This window comes from Parasteatoda tepidariorum, chromosome 1, assembly GCF_043381705.1.
Source record: "Parasteatoda tepidariorum isolate YZ-2023 chromosome 1, CAS_Ptep_4.0, whole genome shotgun sequence".
NCBI classification, from domain to species: Eukaryota; Metazoa; Arthropoda; class Arachnida; order Araneae; family Theridiidae; genus Parasteatoda; species Parasteatoda tepidariorum.
The window spans coordinates 91,653,489-91,670,102 of NC_092204.1; the positions used below are offsets into that span (position 1 = coordinate 91,653,489).

General features: G+C 26.9%; 1 pseudogene; it reads right to left on the minus strand.

Moving 5' to 3' along the window:
* LOC107438784 (uncharacterized) overlaps nt 1-16,614 on the minus strand; it is a 55,650-nt pseudogene that overhangs the window by 28,557 nt on the left and 10,479 nt on the right.

Sequence of the window (16,614 nt, forward strand, 5' to 3'; positions counted from 1 at the left end):
TTGGACAACGTTTGGTATAATTTTATATATATATATATATATTTCTGTAAATAAGGAATCATCTACAAAAATGATTTTACACTTGGAAGAGGGGCTCTCGTGAAATTTTGACAGTATATGACAAGAAGTGTGTGTGTGACATCACGGATTTTTGTTAAAATAAAAAATTTGAAATCACAAAATAATTGTCCAAAATAATTTCCCAAAATAATTGTCACAAATCACGCTGCTTCTTCCTTTGACAGGCACTTGTATTAGTTATCTTTTGGTAGCGTTTGATGCAAAACCTGTCTTTTTTATAACGGTAAAAGCAGTTTTTAACTTTTTTAAATTAAATGTTCCGTTGGTCATCTATTTTAAGAATATTAGATTTGATGCCCCACGTGATTCAAATTAATTATTGTAAACCAGCGGGGGGCCAAATTAAAAAAAAATTTGCCATAAACTTACTTTTTTTTACCGAAAAGTATTTTTAATTTTTATCAGAGTATCTTCATATCATAAAAGTGTTGCAATGTGGTCCATTGATTCTTATTAAAAACTATATATTATTAATAATTATATATTATAATTATATTATTCTTATTAATAATTTCTTATTAATAATTCTTCTCAAGTTCTGCAAACTTAAACACTTTTTTAATTCTAGATAATAGTTATAATACTAACAATTATGATATTTATAATGCATTAATATCAAGTTACAATAATATCTGCCTCTAATTTACTTTATTTTGAAATGTAGAGTGTGCAAATAAAGTTAAGACTTTTAAACGATATAAAACTCTTACATTTCAAAGTTATTATCGTGAATAGTTATAATTCTCAATTTATAACAATATAACGAATTTTCTAGATTAGTTATATTTTAAATTTGGCTTACAAAGAAAACGGACTAAAACATTAAATGTTTCAATTTAAAAGAAGTTTCCTTTTGAAAACTTAGTATTAATTAGAAAGCATTTTAAAGAACACAGCACTAATTACATGAAATGTATACACTTCATTTGCTTCGAAAATTAAAAAAAACTCATTTTATTTCATAAATTTAACATTTTCCATTTTTTTAATTTATGAAGTGTCTAAATTTTGAATACTCTTTTCAAATTCAGTTTCTAAGAATTATTTTATTCATAGCCTCAATTAGTACGAATTCAGGAATTCAAAACAACCTTGCTCTAATATAAGTATTTTTAGTGCTTTACAATTCAGATTTTTAATAGCATTTAACATAATCAATTCTAAAAGGTAGAAATTTATGTTTCTATAAATGTGTGCTCATGTACTGCCTCCTTCTTTCTTATAACCTTCCATTAATTTTTATGTATAAAAATGTTTACCGAAAAAAAAGTGTGGTCAAAATTACCAGAATATGGTTTTGGCTCTATGGGAACACCAAAAATTCGGTATTTTTTACCGAAGTGATTTGATAATGATTTTGGTAAAATTAACTATAAAATATAATTTTATAGTATGTGATAAGATTTGGTACATTTTGGTAATTTTATTTGGACATAAAAAATAATTTTTTTGGTTAATACCTTCTTTTTCAGTTTTGTATTTTTTAATTAAATGCGTGGTAATAACAACTGTGATTTTTAAAACCAGAATTTAAGGTAAACCGTTGCCATATCAACGAAAAAATTACGAAATGAATGGTTTAAATACTATGTATTTTAGATTTATTAGTCAGAATTTTGGTTTTATTTTTATAAGAAATGTCATTACAATACAGTACAGTAATTTTGTCAGATTTATTTTCTCCGCGTATATTTTAATAACATTCATCAACAGTTGCGCTTGAAATTTATTTTTTAAAAAAGGTTAAGACATTACACTTTTTGAACTAAAAGAAGTTTCATTTTAAAGCAACTGAAAGACTAGTATCTATTAGAAAGAATTAGATAAAGCATAGCATCACTAGTTCATTCCCATTAATCGTAATAATTCAGAAATTTGAAATAACATTGTACGATTATAAGCTACTGTTTATCAATGCTACATCAACTGGGATATTAAGCAAGAGTAAATTAAAAAATTATTTAAATTTTTTATCTTAAAATTTAAGATTATCTGTCCTAAAACGAACTAACAAATTTACGTTTCAATAAATTCTAAATGCTCTCTTATTAAGCTTCTTCATTATAATAATATTTTATTCATTTGTATGCATTTTTTATATGATTCAACAACAGTTACATTTTAAAATTATTATTTAAATTTATTAGTTAAGTTTAACAAATTAAACCATCACCCTTTTGAATCTAAAACAAGTTTTATTTTAAAGCAGCTGAACGCCTAGCATCAATTAGAATAAATTCGAAAAAAATAACATCACTTGTAATTCTTACTAATAGTAAAAATTTGGAAATTCAATGCAATATACCATTATACAGTTTTTTTAATTATTTATTTTTAATGACTTACTTTTAATTACTACAGTAACGGTACTAAATACGAATAAATTTAACACTTAAGATTATCCCTCCTGAAAGGGTATTCACATATTTATGTTTCAATAAACTCTAAATCTATACTCAAGTTACCTCACTAAGCTCCTTTTTATGATAATCTTTTTTTTCATTTGTGTGAATCTTAAGTTTATTTTTTATAAACAACAGCTTAAAACGTTACGCATTTTAAGCTAAAAAGTTTCATTTTAAAACTGATGTAAGCATTGCAAAACACAACATCTTAACTTTCCTCCAGGTCTCTAAATCATCTAACTTTATAAAGATTTAAAGATAACATAAATTTACCACTTTCCCCTCTCCGCGTGAATAAATAAAGTTTAAAATTGAGTTTGAACTGAGCCTTCGGGTGAATCCTTAGTACCAAAGGAAAGTGTTATTATTTTGATCGAAAAATTCTTGAAAAAGCTTTTTACGCTCACTTAAGCATACAACTAGTATCTGTCAATGAATACATGAAATAACAATGATGCATAGTACCCCATTGAAATATTTCTTTAAACGAAAGAATGTATTCTTATATTTAAAGCTTTTTTTCGAATTTCTAACAAGACTAGGATTTTGTTGTTCTGTTTACGAAACAACAGTAAGGAATTTATTAAAGTTATATCTTAACAGCTGAAGATTAACTTTTAAAAATATTTTCTTTTAATGCTTTGTTCCATACATTTTATTAAATTTATTATGCTTTAAGTGTTTTTCTATGCAATATGTGAATGAAGGAAATTATTAAATCTATATCTTAACAGCTGCAGATTAACTTTTAAAAATACTTTCTTTTAAATGCTTTGTTCCATACATTTAAATAAAGTTATTATGCTTTAAGTGTTCTGCTATGCAATATGTGAATGTTAATCTAACTTTCTGGGATTTAGCGTCCAATATATTGGACAACGTTTGGTATAATTTTAACTATTTAAAAGATAATATTTTAAGATTTTTTTCTGCTTGTATGCATTTACAAACCAATTATCTAGGTATAATTTTAATTTACTTTATCTTCGTTGTTAGAAATGTTTGTATGCCATTTACAAACCGATTTTCTATGTATAATTCTAATTGATTTTATACTCGTTCTTAGGAATGTTTGTATGCCTTTACAAACCAATTTTCTATGCATAATTCTAATTGATTTTATCCTCGTTGTTAGAAATGTTTGTATGCCATTTACAAACCGATTTTCTATGTATTATTCTAGTTGATTTTATCCTCGTTGTTAGAAATATTTGTATGCATTTACAAACCGATTATCTATGTATAATTCTAATTTATTTTATCCACATTATTAGGAATGTTTGTACGCTTTTACAATCCGATTTTCTATGTAAAATTCTAATTGATTTTATCCTCGTTGTTAGGAATGTTTGTACGCCTTTACAAACCGATTGTCTATGTATAATTCTAATTTATTTTACCCTCGTTGTTAGGAATGTTAGTATGCCTTTACAAACCGATCTTCTATGCATAATTCTAATTGATTTTATACTCGTTCTTAGGAATGTTTGTATGCCTTTACAAACCGATTTTCTATGCATAATTCTAATTGATTTTATCCTCGTTGTTGGAAATGTTTGTATGCCATTTACAAACCGATTTTCTATGTATTATTCAAGTTGATTTTATCCTCGTTGTTAGAAATATTTGTATGCCTTTACAAACCGATTATCTATGTATAATTCTAATTTATTTTATCCACATTATTAGGAATGTTTCTATGCTTTTACAAACCGATTGTCTATGTATAATTCTAATTTATTTTACCCTCGTTGTTAGGAATGTTTGTATGCCTTTGCAAACCGATTGTCTATGCATAATTCTAATTGATTTTATACTCGTTCTTAGGAATGTTTGTATGCCTTTACAAACCGATTTTCTATGCATAATTCTAATTGATTTTATCCTCGTTCTTAGAAATATTTGTATGCCTTTACAAACCGATTATCTATGTATAATTCTAATTTATTTTATCCACATTATTAGGAATGTTTGTATGCTTTTACAAACCGATTTTCTATGTAAAATTCTAATTGATTTTATCCTCGTTGTTAGGAATGTTTGTATGCCTTTACAAACCGATTGTCTATGTATAATTCTAATTTATTTTACCCTCGTTGTTAGGAATGTTTGTATGCCTTTACAAACCGATCTTCTATGCATAATTCTAATTGATTTTATACTCGTTCTTAGGAATGTTTGTATGCCTTTACAAACCGATTTTCTATGCATAATTCTAATTGATTTTATCCTCGTTGTTAGAAATGTTTGTATGCCTTTTACAAATCGATTTTCTATGTATAATTATAATTGATTTTATCCTCGTTGTTAGGAATTATTAATTGCAATGAAAAATTGTAAGAAAGATAAGAAACTATTCATGTTTCATTTTGGACAATTTTATTGCTTATAAATATTGAATTTATAAATAGTTGGCCTATTAAATTTCGTCCACTAAGAAAGAAAGTATGGTCAAAACTACTACAATATAGTAAATTTTACTGTGTTTCTGGCCCTATTGGTACAGCAAAAAGCTCGGTAATTTTTACAGAAAAGCTTTGATAATGATTTTGGTGCAATTAATAATGAAATATGGTTTTAAAATACGTAATAAAATTTGGTAAATGTAGTAAAATTTGTTATTTTTATCATGATACTTCAGATAATAGCATAAATATCATTTATTAATTTGAATTTACTTTACAGATTTTTATTGAATGTGAGGTATAAACGACTATAATTTGATAACCTGATTTTCCGGTAAACGGTTCCGGTAAAAATGGTAACGGTTCCATGTGAACCGTTACCATTTATTTTTAAGAGAAAAAAAATTTCCTTATTAAATTTTATTGCTTAAAACTATTTTGCGTTATTTTTATTTGGTTAAAAAATTTCATTGATTGTTTCATTTTACGTTCCACAACCTTTATTTAAATGAATTTCTTATGGGTAACATACATTGAGATTACAGATATTGATTAAGGTTAACTTCGGTAAAAAATACTCAACAAACTTTAATTTTCTTTCAAACTTTACGTTATTTTTATGTAATTTGTTAATTTACACTAACTCTCAAATTGTGGTTCCAATTTATAAGTATCTTTTTTAAAAATAGGGAAAAATTTCATTGGCTGGATATAAGAGAAATCAGAAATGGAAGAAAATCAAATATTTATTTGAATATCCGAATGAAATAGGATACTTTATTCCTTCATAGAACACTGTATTAAAATTGGGTATATTTTATTCTGCGTATAAATAAAAGAAAATCAAAGTAAATAAAATACAAATAAATGTAGTAAACTGTACATAGACTTTCGGTTCCATCAACAAAATCTTATATTCTGAAACTGAGGAAGGCTTTTGTTTACAGAACCAAAACTATAGTATGTACATTTCTGTACCTTTATTTGTGTTTTATTTACGTTGTTTTTGCTTTATTTATTTGAATTGTTTGACTGAAATATTCAGGATTTTATTATACTCTTAAATTTTTGTTATAATCAAAGGATTTTGTTATGAGAAGCGTAAAAAAGTATTATTTCTATGTATATTCTACACGAAAAAAAAAATTCTGGCAGAAAAACCGTATAATAATAATGATATTTCTAATAAAAAAAATAAAATTTGAAAAAGAAATTTTGGCTAATTAAACCAAAATATGCTGTATTTAAACTATTGGTTTGTAATTTTTTCGTTAATATGATCATGGTTACCAAAAATTCTGATTTTCAAAATTGTAGCTCTTATAACTACACATATAAAAAATGCGTAACTAAAGTAAAAGTAAATTTAACCAAATAAATTATTTTGATGCCATGCTCCAAGGTATTATCATAAAATTACCAAATTTTACCTCATCTACTAAATTTCATCACGTAATTTAAAACTAAATTATATTAAAATCATTACCAAAGCACTTTACCGAGCATTTCGATGTTTCCATAGAGCCAGAAACATGGTAAATTTTACCATGTTCTGGTAGTTTTGATCATACTTTTTTCTCAATATAGGAGTCTGACACCATTTCCTCGTTTCGTTCACTAACCTTCAAGACTGCTTTGAAATTATTTTTATATTTTAAAGATAAATAGATATTTACATAAAAACTTAAAATTATACAATTAAATGGCCCCAGAAACTTTTTCTTGTATTAACACAGATTTTAGTCTCCAATTCTAATGGCATAAAAATATAAACCTTATTATTTTGCTGCCCTTTCCTATGTGATTGTCTTTCTTAAGTTTTTATTTAATTTAGGATTCTTAAATTCCTTTTTAATTCTTATTCAGTTATTATAAGATTTCTTATAAATGCTTTTCACTAATAACTTTTATTGATTGTTTTTCACATTAAGTAATTATACAATATTAGAAATTTCTCGGTAAAAATGGTTTAAAAGCAATACATTTGTTATTTTACCGTATTAAATCAAAGCAGTCGAATAACCATAAAAAAATTATATTCAAACTATTAAGTGTTAGAAAAAAAGTTTTTATTGATTCCTTTTTTCTAATACGGTTAAATAACAGGAATTTTACCCACGCCAACTAGGCCCACCTTACTAAACCTTTTGTTCCATGCTGTACATACTGTAGCTGAGAGGGCTAATCTTTAAATCTCATGACTGGTTGAACAGGGGTTCGAATCCTAGCATTGATCGTTTAAGATCATTTTAGAAACTATGCTAGTTGTAAATGGTTACAACTTATAGTTTTGTATTAACGGTTTCTTACCATACCATTTGTAAATGGCTTGAAAACCTTAAAGATAATAAAAAATATCCCTAATCATTAACTGTATGGACAATCAGAGGAACAGACTGCTGCCCGTTATTTCAAAGTAATTTCAGAATGAAAATTCTAACACTGTATGAAAAGTTAATTCCAAATAATGTTTAACAATTTTGAATACATTTTTTTTAATTGCATAAGTTGACTCGGCATAATTTTACTCAAAACTTATTATGAAAGTAAATATAATTTATTTTCTGTTTAAAACTTGTAAAATGATTAATGAGTCTAGGTAAGGATTTAAGTATATTTATAATAAAATATTACATAATAAAGTAATACCATCTTAATAAAGGATAATAATAACTTTTTAATAAATAAACACTGCTTTTAATTTTAAACCTTTAATTTGAAATAATAATTAAAATTAAAAAATGTAATGGCAGAGAATAATACTGAAAGAAATATAAATAAAAATTTTAAAGAATACGTCGAATTAGGAATAAATAAGTTTTTTATAGGAAAATAATATCTCGATAACTTTTGTTAATTTTATGCAGCTGAGAACTAAAGAAATTTGAATCTATTTTGTCAATTGAGATACAATATCATCCATTATTTACTGACCAAAAAAAATTCACCATCAAGCGAAAATATGCCATTATGTTTTATTGTTTTGTTGAGATAATAAATATGTTTATGAAGGATTTTATTATAAACGTAATAAAAAAGAAATATTTTTATTCACGTGCTCTTTATCGACTTGAAGACTTTCTCCATCAAAAAAAAAGCCTTTTTAATTCTTACAGAGAAAAAAAATGCTAAAGAGTAATTATTGTTTAAGTTTAAATCTCGATCTTGTACTTGACCTGTTTTTTATCTTGACTATCTTCTAGAATCGATGTTCTTCATTAAACAGGTTTTCCTTTGTTCTCTGTTCTTCAACTGCGGTACATGGTTCGTTTTAATGTTAAGGACAAGGAGATGTTCTCCGACCGGATATTATCTTATTTCGAAATATATCAAGATTATGAGATTATCTCATTGTCAGTAATACTCATCTCTAGTGGAATCAAAAAAAAATTGTTATCAGTGTTAGCAAAAATGAGTGACCGGATTTTCAATGTTTATAATATCTTATTTCTTGTAGAATCAAATATTTATATTCAATGTTAGCATAACTGAATAATCGAATTTTAAATGTTTATAATTTCTCTTCTCTAGTAGAACCAAACAATTATATTCAGTGTTAGTATAAATGAATAATCGAATTTTAAATGTTTATAATTTCTCTTCTCTAGTAGAACCAAACAATTATATTCAGTCTTAGTATAAATGAATAATCGAATTTTGAATGTTTATAATTTCTCTTCTTTAGTAGAATCAAATAATTATATTCAATGTTAGCATAAATAAATAATCGAATTTTAAATGTTTATAATGTTTTATCGCTAGTAGGAGCAAAAAATTATATTTTGTGTCAGCGCAAAGGAATTATTGGATTTTAAATTTTTATAGTTTTGCATCTTTTACACATATTACAGTAACTGATACAAGAAATTAAAGAAAAAATTTTCAGCTTTTCTTTCAGTTACGAATATTTTGTGAGTGACCTTTACATTACGCTATCCTCTTTTGTTGCTTTTTTTACACCTACACTTTGTTCAAAGTATCAATACATATTTTGTACAGCAGAGGTTTATTATGCTGCTAAAATGAGTTCATTGAGTTCTTGCAGTTTTTGCAACATCGTTGAGAAATAATACCAATGCGTTGGTTAATAACAATGATGTCTTTTATGTAACCCCATTAAAATCACATTGTTAATATCCGAGGATTTCGGTGGCCATGTAATTATAGATCAGTCAGCTATCGCTTATACACCTTAAACACTGTTTATAACCTGTCGATGCTGTTAACACTGAAAGAAAATAATACTGCCAGCAGAGTACAGTGGGTTATAATAGATCTATCATTGAAGAATGGCAATCTTTAATGATAAAATCAAAAGTAAAATTTCTTACTTTAGCAACCATTTTGGTTTTTAAATTTTACAATGTGTTTTTTTGGCAAACAATAGCTTATTGTCATGAGAAAACATCATGACTGCAAAAAAAAATTTTCAATGATAATTATCCACTTGATCTACCACTTGTTGAATTTTATTGGCGCTAACTATAGGAAAAGTGATCGTGCTACAAGCGTGTTAAAGAAAGCACTTGTACAGCAATGGCAACCATTGAAAGCATTAAAGTATCAAATGTGCGGAATTAGAAGCTTGGCATGTAACAGAAGGATCACATAACAAATATTTGTTATGAACAAAAAAAAGAATATTTACTGTATTTTTCTTTAATTTTATGAATTTATTCCAATATGTGTAATAATAGAGTCGTAGTTTCTCAGGCGATAGAACGCCCGCCTCCCAATGAGTAACCATGAGAGGTTCTCGTGGTTTTCCTCTCCATGTAACGCAAAAGCTGGTTAGTACATTCAAAAAGTCTTTTATGTAGAAAATTTCTCCCTACACTAGATCCAAGAGTTCCCTTGTTTTCTGGATTGGGTTCAAAATTACAAGGCCAGGGCGTTTAACATTAGTGGACGTAAACCCAAAATTGGGTTGGCTGCTCAACGACGGCTATAAAATAATGTATGCAATAGAGCCGTGGGGGCACAGGGGATAGAGCGTTTGCCTTCCAATGAGGTAAACCGGGTTCATATCCCAGCGAAAGGTTATCAAAACGAATTCCGCAACCTGATCGCACCTACCACAGTGCTGACGTAAAATATCCTCAGTGGTAGACGGATCATTGGTTGGACTCCGCTTTGCCGTCAGACAAACTGTGGGAGGTTTTCGTGGTTTTCCTCTCCCTGAAACGCAAATGCAGATAAGTTCCATCAAAAAATTATCCACGAAAGCAAATTTTTTCCAATACTTGATCCAGGAGTTCCTTTGTCTTCGGGATTGGGTTGAAAATGACAAGTCTACTTAGTTGAACATTAGTAGCCGTAAACCCTAAATTGGGTCGGCTGTTCAAAGACGGTTATAAAATAAAATGAGTGTAATAGTTTCGAAAGTTCAAATATTTAAAATCCGGTTAATCAAAAGTAGTAACCTTCTGTATTTATTGACTGGATGATCCACGTAAAAACCAATTATTTCAGTAATATGCTTGCAAAATAAAAATAAATTTTTTTTTTTTTATTATTTATTGGGGATGCATGTCCTTAAGTAACATAAATTATAATTTTTAAAATGATTTAGAATTAAGTGATGCGTTAAATACTGCAAACATATATTCCTAAAAATTACTTTTCGAGCTCTGAAATGCAATGATATTCTTATAAAATGTATTGTCTCTCAAAAATATCAGATTTACAAAGTTAGAAAGAAGATAGAAATGCATACATATACAATAAAATATAGAGTAATACACAAAGCAAAGTAATAAAGAATGAAATATTTGTTTCCGCATCTTAAGTTCAAGTTAGAACTTCGAACACAGCAGCTAATTCATCATACTTTAGCTATTAGTATAATATTCTATTTCTATGTTTTCAGTTTATACTTTTCTTCCCTCATTATTTTTTTTATTTTTACTTCCCTCAAATATTTTATATCAAACGAAATATAATTTATTTACATATTTTTTGAAAAAATAATGTGTTTGAATAATCCCCATAAAGTATTGATAAATAAACTAAAATTTAAAATATGAAAATTTTCTGTGTTTACATCAGAGTTGATGTCGGGAAATCACATTTAACAAACAAAAAAAAATATGAACTTACAGCCAAGCGCTTTCCATATTGATGTAATTTTAGAATGCAATAAGAAATGTCAGGATATTTTTATTTGCACTGAAATTATAATCACACCATCCGTCAAAGAACGTATGCAGACATTTATTAGATGCGATCTTTTTATGCGAGATTCAAGCTAAGCGTTGTTGACAACAGAGCAAATCCTATTTATTGCGTCGACACGCATATTTCTTGAATAATTGATGAAATATGAAATATGCGTTTTAAAATCATATAGAATGATCCGTTTTAAAACGAAAATTTTGCCTTAAACGTGAAGGTACACGGAATATTTTATTAAAATTACTTTAAGGACATTTTCGGTAATAACATTTTTAGGTAATGTCACTTTAGGCAGTAACTATCTATTAGGTAAAGACATATATGGTAAAAAAAACTATAAATCTGGTTAATAAAAGCAAAATATTCGGTAATTAAACAATTCATTTAGTAATTTTTCCGTTTAAATGGTATTTGTTTACCAGAAATTCTGGTTTTCAAAATCATATCTCTTCCTACCAGACATTTTGTAAGAAAATGAAAAACTTAAAAGTATATTTAACCAAATAAATTGGATTTTAAGCCATTCTCAAAGGTATCATGATAAAATTACTAAATTTTATCCTTTTTACCAAATTATATCACATATTATAAAAACCATAGCTTATTGTTAATCTAACCAAAATCATGACCAAAGAGCATCAGTAAAAATTACCGAACTTTTTAGTGTTTCCAGGAAGTCAGAAATATGGTAAATTTTACCATATCCAGGTAGTTTAGATCATACTTTTTCATTACATTAATGAAAATTCAACTTGTGTGATTCGTATTTTTGTGTTTAATACATTCTAAAAGAAAATACAAGTGTTAATATTCTCAGTGATGTCAGAGTGTAATAATTATTTTTTCATCATAGAAATTGTTACCTGTCCATTTTTACTAGTTGTCGTGTTGTTATAAAAAAGAATAACCACAACAGATGTTTTATTTAAGAGCAATACAATGAATCCAAATGTTATTATTCGATTTGATTTACGATGCATAAAAATGTTTTTATGTCATCATAAAATGTAAGTATTTTGTGCAGATATTCTCTTTATGTCCTACGGACAGGATGCTTCCATATAAAAAAGAAAAATGTGATAGCATCTGCTGATGAGACAAAAAATGAAAAAAAAAAACATTAGAGCTACTCGTTTTTAACGAGAAGATAAACTTTTACTAATGCTATATAACTATCCAAGGATACGTGAATGTAATACAATGATACAATTGTACTTAATAGTAATTAAAAAATATTATAACATGTCTTTATTATTTTCTAATATGGCAAAAACAGCTAAACCAAGTTATCTTTAATAAATATAATGTTAAAGCCTTTCTTATGATTTCTGAAATCATTAAAAATAATAAATGTGAATAAAAATGAATATGATAAATAAATATGAATAAAATAATTCTAGAAAATAAATATGAAAAGAATTTGTTTATAATATTATTTTAGTTTTTTAATCATTACATACTTTCTCTTCTACAGATTGTTGCCATTTCTAAACTTTTCATGGCACAAAATTTCTAATATATCACTCTCTTTTTATAACCAATTCTGAGTTTACGACTATGAATGTTCAACTCCGTAGCCTTGTAATTTGGAACCCATCCTAGAACACTAGGAAACTCCTGGATCGAACAGTAGGACAAACTAGTCTTCGTGTAGGAGTTTTTGATGAAACTAACCCGCATTTGCGTTACGAGGAGAGAAAAATCACGAAAATCTCTCCCGGTTAACCGGACTGTACCCTCTTTATCTAACCTACTATCCGTCTACCATTGAGGATATTTTACGTCAGCACTGCAGTCGGTGCGACCCGGGAGCAGAATTTGTATTAACCAGCGCCACCGCTGGGATTCGAAGTTGGGTCACTTTATTGGGAAGCAAACGCTATATCCCCTGAACCACCGTGACCCTCAGATACTTTGATTAAAGGTTGTTGGCTTTTCTTACATTTTAATAACAAAAACTTTTAATGTGTCACTCTTTATCAATTGCAATACAATACTTTTATCACTCTAGCATTAGGCAAGCAATAATTTACTTTATCTGGTAAAAGATTGCTACTATTTCTTAAAATTTCGAAATAGGTCGCTGTTATTAAACTTTCATATGATAGCTGCATCTCTGTAACAGTAAACAAGCTGCTGTTTTTTTTTTTTTTTTTTTTTTTTTTTTTTTTTTTTTACGTATAAACTGTAAACATCCAGTTTAGCACAGTTATATACAGAGGAAGAAAAGATTTTCTTAAACATAAGGTCATTTTTAGGAAAGTAATTTATTATCCAAGGGCAATATAAAACGGTAATATTAAAATAAAAGATGCATCGAATGCTAATATCAAACGCATAGCCTTCGCCTTTTAAACTTTCACACGGAAATACATAAAACTTGATTTTAATGAGAACCGCAGCGAATATATTTTCTGTAATGTTTTAACGAGTGCGAAATTATTTTTAATAAATTTACGCGTTTGTAAAATATGTGATTACGATTCAATAACTAAAATTAATACTTTAATTCATATGGTATTAATATTTGTAATTCAATTATCAGAAATCTATGGGACTTGACATATGACTTATTCCAAAAGCACGTAAGAAAACGCTATGCTGAGTGGAAAATCTTTAAAGTATACGACTAGTTTCTGTAACTTTTTCTTAAATATTAATACAAAATTAAAAAACAAAAAACTTTTATTTTATTTAAAAACTTCGAAGTTAGCAAAAAAAAAATATTTCATTTTCCATTTTTATGTAAAAATAGGGTACTTTTACGTATATACGGTAAACACTGTAAAAAATTCTATTGTCTAAAACAAAAATTTCTTTGGATATTTAGAAGACTCTCAACTATATTTCGAACTATTATCTTAAAAACAAGTGCATATACTAAGTTAAGGATCAATGTAGTTGAAAAAAGTAAATTTTCAAACATTTCCGCATTTGTTTTTGCGAAAAAAACTAAATTCTACTTTTTTCTCTTAGTCCGTTCAAAACATGAGTGATATAATAATAAACACTCACGAAAAATTGTATAGACAATTATTTTAAGAACATGAGATATCGTGTTTATGGTGGTGTAATCTGATTTTGAGATAAATGCATTTAAAATCTTAAAGCCATTAGTCCATCCACTGTTATCACCTATCACAAAAACTGCATAACTTTGTAAATATTGCAGTACAAACAAAAGTATTTTTAGGAAGCTAAGAGTCAAGGGATTCTAAATTTAAAATAAACTCAAATTTCGAAAATTTTGCCTAAAATTATGTTTTTGTACTAGTCAGATACCTTAATGACAAATTCTCTATCAAAAACATTTAAAAAGAAAATTATGGAAAACTATGATGTTTTCACAAATTGATTTTTTTCCAAATATCAAATTAGGACAGTAATACTTCTGTCCATAATAAAAACTAATCTTACTATAATTTGTTTGAATAAAATTATATAATTCTAATTATTAATTATATTAGTATTATATTTTATTATGAAAGCAAGTTTTTTTTTCTTTTTGGTAAATATTTGATTTAATCAAAATATTTTATGTACATAAAAAATAAGATTTTTAAATGAATACAATAAAATAAGATTTCTTCAAGTTTTAGGTAATAAATTTCTTACACATAAAAAATTAAGGATAATTTTTCTTAATTAAATTTTTTCCACAGAATAATTTCCGCAAACATTTAAATGTGTTAATTTAAATTAAAAATCCATTGAACGCTCTATTCTCTGAACCCCCGCAGCTCTGTTTGTTTACATAATTATTTCTTTTTAGCCCTCCTTTGATTCCTCTTTTCATTGTTGTCTAATGGAGGAGATTAATCCGACCATTCACACGCCACTGCACGCCCCTGATTCATTGGAAAAATATTGTTTTCTCTTGAAACAGGAGTTAATTTAAATGTAAAATGAATTAAGTTGTGGTGGAAGCAACGTTTCGTGGTCAATTCATTCCAATCAAAATTCAAATGCAATTATAACTTTGTATATTCAAGTCTTACAACACCCCATTATGAATGCATCTGTACTTTTCACATTCCCTAGGCAGTGAAAGCTTATCAAAAAGATCCTCATCCAGATAGTCAGAATCGAGCGTTGAGTTAGGAGGACGCGAACAATAAAATATTTTATTATTTGCTCATAAGTTGCTTGTTATAAGTCATAAGTTGCTTATGACTTATAAACCGCTCTCATAAGTTACTTAACATTTAATAATTGTAAGACGGTTAATAAGTAAAACGTTGTTATATATATATATAGCACAGTACATTATTTTTTTTTCTTTGAGTGCTCCTCACACTATTGTATCGATATATTTTGCTTTGGCTATATTGATCCAATATTAGAAAGCACTCCTTTTTGTCTTTTTGTGGATATAATCGTGTGAGCTGATAAAAAGATTATATCTTTTTTTTCTTTGGATTTTTATTATTTTTTTCTCTTTCCCTTTTTTCATAGTTCTGTAATTTCTTCCATGTTTTCGCTACATTTTGAACTTTCGAACTTTTTTATTATAAAACTATCAAAAGATAGTTTTATAATAAAAGGGCACCCCATTTTGATATAAGAGTTAGATGTAAATAATAATCGAAATCAAAAATGTTATAAAAGTAAAAAATTTCTAAGAAAGATAAAGATGGCAAATAAATATTTCAGATAAATGTCATTTTCAAAAGCAAAAAAATATAACAAAATGTATGAAAAAATGTATGCAAGTAAAAAATAACTTCATAACTTTTATTAATTTTATGCTGACGATAACCTAAGAAACCTGGATCTTCTTTGTCAATTTACGAACCATACCATGTGATTTAGTATCCAACGGGATAGCACCGACTACAATGATTTTTCATTGTATCGGTCTAAGAACATAATGTTTTTATGTTCTAAGAATATGAATTTTGAAAACTGCATTTTCGTTAATTGATTGCTTCCTTAGAAGCTAATATTTATAAAAACACAATTTGTTTTTACGTTAATTGCAAATGCATTTCAAATTAGGCTTATGATTAATATAAAAAATGTCCGCTGCAACTAACTTCAATTGCAACTATAAATTAAAAATTATCTATCCTTATCATGAGGAAAATAAAGAAAATTGTTCAATCACAATTCAGATTTTTTTTAACTGAATTCTTAGAATTATTAGAAGAGGTAATTAACATAATTGCGTGCGCTCATTTTTTGAAAGAAAATGCAAACACTCATATTTATTTCCGTTTCGACTTATATTCTGACAAATTTATTTAAAAATTAAAATGAAATAATACATTTTGGGTTTTAAAAATCTTGCTTTGGTAAATGTTTTTTATCGAATTTGTGATTAAGAAAAATAAATCCTTTAAATAGAACTTGCACACAAAAAACAATAGCAAAAATTAAGAAAAAATAAAGGACGAAAATCATTGTTAATGATTAACTGGGGACAAGAAGGCTAAATTTCCTATCAATTAGACTTTTATTTTTATTTTTTGAAATTTGAGCATAAAAAGTTCTTTATAAAGAAACGTAAAAACTAAGGAATGAAACTGTAATTCTATTTTATATATATA